The 6,173-nt window shown below is 40.2% G+C and overlaps 1 protein-coding gene across 1 annotated transcript in view; it reads right to left on the reverse strand.

The window, feature by feature from the left end:
• LOC119424153 (transformation/transcription domain-associated protein) overlaps positions 1–6,173 on the reverse strand; it is a 144,245-nt gene that overhangs the window by 81,336 nt on the left and 56,736 nt on the right. The window lies entirely within an intron of this gene.

Below are 6,173 nucleotides of genomic sequence, written 5' to 3' on the forward strand. Positions count from 1 at the left end.
TAGGTCTAGATTGACATAAAAGCATTAAAATAATAATTTCTATATCAGTTGTGAACCGGTGTTACACCATATTCTGTGAACACAGTATATTGTGACTGTAGGGGGCGGTGTTGCATGCACTGTTGCAGGTCACAGAATATGGTGCAACACCAGGTCCAATCCACCGAACCAGAACCAGCTTCCTCTGACCAGGATAATCACTATGAAAAAAGCACTGTAATACCACTCCATTGTTGATATGTGCTGCTGACTATCCATGCTGCTGATCTCATGCTGCTGATTTATTTCATGCTGCTGTATTCATTCATACTCCTCTGCTCATGCAGACTCATCTTCGTGCTGCTGTTGTTCGATCTATTGCTTTTGTACTATTAGTGTTTAGTGTATTCTTAGTTTAGCATATTTCTTAGTTCATATCTTAGAACTTATTACTGTTTTTCTTTACAATTTATACTTTTGTTGGATATAACTGGGACCCAGTGTACACAATTTCATTCCACCACATGTACACGTGATGTGAATGACAATAAAGAAACTTTGACCGTGATGATCTTTTACCCGCTTATTCCTTCTTGGGTCGCGGGGAGTCACTGGTGCCCACATCCAGCAGTCACTGTATGATAGGCGGGGGACACCCTGGACAGTTCGCAAGTCCATCACAGGGACACATAAGGACAAAGAGTCAAACAACCATTCACTCTCTCACTCACACCTAGGGACAATTTAGAGTTACCACTCAGTCTAACATGCATGTTTTTGGTCTGTGGGAGGAAACTGGAGTACCCGGAGAAAACCCACACAGCACGGGGAGAACATGCAAACTCCACCCTGAAAGGTTCCAGGCCAAGATTTGAACTGGCAACCTTCTCGCTGAGAGGCAACAGCTCTACCAACTGAGCCACTGTGCTGCTCTGAGTTGACGGGGGTGGAGGAGGCCATCTTACCACCAGCAAACTGTTTTTTTCCACTAAGAAGATAGTATACCGTTTGTGGGAATCAGCTTGTTTGGTGGCTCCTCAGACTGAAGAAGTCCTTTGGATGAAGGTCGAAACGTCTCAGCAAAAAAAAAAAAAACATCTAGATGACCTGACTGAACATTGTTGAATTTGTAACCTGGATTATTGAGCATGAACTTTGGTATTTAAGTGTGTTGTTATTTTAATAAAATTGTCAATAAAAATCTACTTCAAAAAAAGAAATGTTCTCCCTTTTTCAAGATTTTGCTAAATACAGTAGCGTTCCAGTTACTGCTCTTAAAACAAGCGGTATGCCGATGTCCCGTTGCTGAAGGATTTGAAGAGTGAACGTTTGTAGTTTCGAGACGAGTGTTTCTCTTGACTGGAATTAACCAGAGAATGCAAGTAAACGTTAATGTTTTTGGTGAAAGATATTCAAGTGGGTGCGAGTTACACTGTGTGTAAGAAGAGGTAGGTTTGTTTTCTTGTTCCGAGGTCTCAGGCAGCAGAGTGACAGATCCTGGGGAGCGAAAGGAGCCATTTAATCCTCCGTCAGGTGTAACAGTGGAGCCAGGGGTGGCCAAAAGTGGATTCCAGGTCTCTCCACTCGTCCTCCAGATTCTGGGACTTTGATTTCTAAATGACTTGAACTTTAACTTTCATCTGAGAATATGACGTTGGACCACTGAGACAGAGTCCAGTTCTTTGTCTCCTCAGCAGGTAAGACGCTTCTGATGTCTCTGGTTCAGGAGTGGCTCGACTTGAGGGATGAGACATTTGTAGCTCATGTCCAGGAGATGAATAGGGTGAGACACCATGAGCTTATTGAACATTTTCACAACAGTCTAATTTACTGAGACATTGAATTTTGTTTTGTTTTTTTTTCATTATTTTTAAGACATAATCATCAGAATTATAAGAAATAAAGGCTTAAAATATTTCACTCTTTGTGTAATGATGAATCTATGTAAGTTTCACTTTCTGAAATAAATGACAAAAAAACTTTTTCACGATAAACTAATTTTTTTTAGATGCGCCTGTATATGATGGTGGCGGCCATCTTGGAATTTGACATGACTGACCTTGCTTATGCCTTGATGCAGCCACACACCAAAATGGAAGTCAGCATGTTGCTTATTTTTGAAGTTATCTATCTCAGTACCACTTATTAACTTATAGAAACAGCCAAAGTGACTGAATGGTCAACAATGGAGAGCATCAACAGAGAAGTCCAGCGGTTTTGATGTATTGGTGTGTGTTCATGCTCACATTGGTTGAGTCAAGTCTGCAGGTAAAAACACAGGTTTGGTTGAAACATTAAACTTAACCGTTCTAAAGAAGTTTCACAAAAAGCACGTTTGAATACTGAGCTCCGTCTTCATCGCTCTTCAATTCACCGTTGAGCCCTAGTATTTATTCTTGGCAGCTGTTTCACCCGATCCTGGTGATTTTTTTCACATTTAGCAGATTTGTTCTTGTATTTACACCGATATGTCTTCTCAATTCTATGCTTGTCTATTTCTGCCATAATTGTTGAACTATTTTCCACCATGCACGCCGCACCGCCTTATAAGTCGCATCAGTCCAAATATTAGTGTTTTTAGTTTAACGTTTTTCTTGGTTCATATCTTAGATCTTATTACTGTTTTTCTTTTACATTTCAACACTTTTGTTGGATGTAACTGGGACCCTGTGTACATAATTTAATTCCACCACATGTACCACATGAGGTGTGTATGACAAATAAAGAACCTTGAAACCTTGAATATGTCTAATAAAATGGAAAAATAATACAAATACGTCGTTTCGCCATATACGTCGCATCTATTATGCGTCACCGCTGATGCGTCGCGTTTGTTACGCGTCACCGCTGAAAACCCAGAAATGTGGGCAGGTGTTGTGCCAAAAATTGATTGGCTGCCAAATGGCGGCCGCGCAAGGACTTTAACATGAATTTAACAATATTAATACTTAAAAACAATTATTTGTTTGCTTGAATTTATAGTAAAGGTGCGTCTCAGTCTAACTTTTGCTTAATAAATGCATTTTGACGGTCAAATCAGCTGCATTTCAAAACCCGATTCGCAGGAGCTCGCAGAGGGACGACTCACTGTGCATTTCTTCAAAATTTAACAAGATAAGCACCTAAAACAATTTGTTTGTTCGACATTATAACAAAGGTGTGTCTCAGTTCTCAGCTTCATTTCGCCGGGGCGGTGCAGCAAAATGAAGCTGATTAGACAGTTGCTTCAGGCGAGGTGGACGAAGGCAAACCGTTTGCATCATTAATAGCCACTTTTACCTATTACATGACACAATGGCATGCCATAGTACTCGAGCGCCATCTAGCGGCTGAAAATGGTAGTGTTCAATATTTTCCATCAGAATGAATGAAAACGGTCATATTTCAGCCAAAAATTGGTTTATAAATATGGGACAAAAACATAAAAAGTCGCTTATGTGTATAAGTCGCAGGGGATGTAAATTGGGCAAAAAACTGCAACTTATAGGCCAAAAAATACGGTACAAAGACTACAACCAGTCTAATGTAGGTCAACTCGAGTTTTTAGCAGATAGTGTTTTTTTTTTTTTTTTTTTTATATTGAGTACATTCCCACATTTCAAAATAGCATTTTAATATATCTGGGAAAATAACTAAACTCATCTAAACTGCACTATATGGTATATTATTCTGGATAACCTTTTTATTTGTTTTCATAGTTTGCACTGAGTGGCTTTAAGCCCAGAATGCATCACAACAGTCAAGTCTGACAACATTTTAAAGAGCAATTGAATTTATCTGCAAAATAAGTTTATTTAGTTTAATTATGTCAGACTCGTGCATCATATTTTGGGTGATTAACACATGGTGCATCAAAACGGGTGCTCATTCACTTTAAGACGTAAAAGTCAAAATGAGCAAGGTACAAATTTATTACTCTCAAGGACATGATGACTCACACTTAGCTCGAAGCCTTCGTACGCCCAAGTGTCACACTGAAAAGTCACTTATTTTTAAAAAACTGAACTGGGACTCTCAAACACACATGCAGACAAAGGAGCCAGAGATGTGACGCTTATCAGAGCGCCGTTGTCAGTGTCAAAGAATATTAAAGCTTCTCACTCTGAGGGTAATTATAGTCGATAGAGCAGGACTTCACAGCTCCTTAATGACAGAGTGGCTAAGCCCTGTCCATCACGTGTGCACACAGACAAACACACACAATCTCTCTATTACTTTATGATGCGCACACATACACAAAGTCTCATCTGTCTGTCATTATCTCCTCCTCAGTGTAATTATGCTGATGTGATTACATTAGATTAGTCATCTGGCCCAGTGAGAGCCGCCTGTCAGAGAGACAGAGAGAGGAGCCGAGGGAAATGTCAGTCTTACGCTAAAAGACTGTCGCCGTCTGACTTGGAAGGCAGCGAACATCAGATGAAGAAGCGAGTGAGCTAAAGTGTTTTTCAGGTTTAGGGAGGAGGGCAAACATGAAGACAAACCATCTTCTGGTAACTTCAGTCACTCTTTGACTCCAATAGTCACATCAGCAAAGTGCATCTTCTGTAAGGCAGAAGGTCGTCCACACTGGCTGTTGAAAAAATCTAGTTCAGGGTTATTTAACTAAATTACTCAGGGGGCCACAATTACTGAAAGCCAAGAGCTCAGGGGCCAGACATCCAGCTGTTATTATCATTAAGTAAGTTTTTTTATGGTTTAAAATCTAGTTTTATTTCAAATGAACCTATTGGTTGGCCGAACAGAGTTCATCCGTGGGCCTGATTGTGCCCCCGGGCCGCCAGTTGAATAGCCCTGATCTAGATGTTGATTTGGAGAACAGAGCCCCATATCTGGACAACAATTGTTACAATCCACCGTAAAGAAGCCTCATGTAATTCGAACCACTCAGATAATCTGTGAAAATATCTCAATTGTTCTCCCCCATGTTTTTCTCTGCAGTGAGCTGGCAACGGCAACAAATACACAAATATGCACACTCGGGTAACAATTACCTTCCCAGTATTTATGGTGGCAGCTTAGTCTAAAGTAACATGCAGATGCAAATATTCAATAGCTATTACCGTATTTTCCAGACTATAAGTCACTCTTTATTTCATAGTTTGGCCAGTCCGGAGACGTATACTTCGAAGCGACTTGTATACATTTTTATAACACTAGAGGTGTAACGGTACGCTAAAATCACATTTCGGTTCAGTTAATTTTTGGTACAAAAAAAAAAAAAAAAAAAAGAAGCCCAAAATAAAGACTTATAAAATGTTTATTTTGAAAATATGCCAAGTAAACAAGTTCAGTCATTACAGACTTCTTAGCTGGAGGTGATCTGGCGGATGAAGAAGACTCAGCTGCTATCATCCTCAGACTGCAAACAACACGGAAATAAAAAAATTGGAGTTCATAAGATTATAATTTTAAATTTAAAAAGTTAATTAGCTCACAATAATACAATAATACCTCTTCTTGCACGGTCATTATATGAGGTGGTTGAATATTCTCTCTTGCTCGTCATCATCGATGTGGCAGGGCTTTAAATCTGGTCCAGGGCTTGTTGACAATATCAGTTTTAGCTTTTTCATAAAGTGCTGCTACAACTTTTTGGCTGAAGTGTTGATGTGATGGATGTCGTAGGCAGCGGGGCTCAAGAACTTTATGCTTAAAGCCGGTGCATCAACAACATTCGGACGTAGATCCGGAGCTTTAAAAACTCCTACAGCTTGTGTTATTGCTTTGGACCGATCTGAATTACATGATGACGGTTCTTTAAATGCTGCTGCCATCGGTCTTTGCCCCAAACTACGTTCACGTTCGGACGATGTTGTTTCAGCGCGTTAACAAGTTAAGACGTGTTGCGGCTGCAGATCCAATCTTCGTGAAACAACGTCGACACACAGCTTTGGATTTACACTTGTGTTGTAACAAGAAAGCCATAAGATAATAGCGCCGTGCTGAAACACGCGTAGGAACGTTAGTTCCGCGGCGCATAACCTCTCGTTAATAAAATTTAATGAGTGAAAAAATAACTGAAACGGTACGCACGTGGACCGAACCGAACATGCTGTACCGAAACGGTTCAATACACCCACATGTACCGTTACACCACTAATTCATACTGACATGAACCAAAGAGTAAACAGCCATGAGAGGGCCCTCTAGGCTTTTGACAACTATATGCTGTTCCTCTTCTGTTAACACCC

Source organism: Nematolebias whitei, chromosome 17 (genome assembly GCF_014905685.2).
Source record: "Nematolebias whitei isolate Nwh7 chromosome 17, NemWhi1, whole genome shotgun sequence".
In the NCBI taxonomy this organism is placed as follows: Eukaryota; Metazoa; Chordata; class Actinopteri; order Cyprinodontiformes; family Rivulidae; genus Nematolebias; species Nematolebias whitei.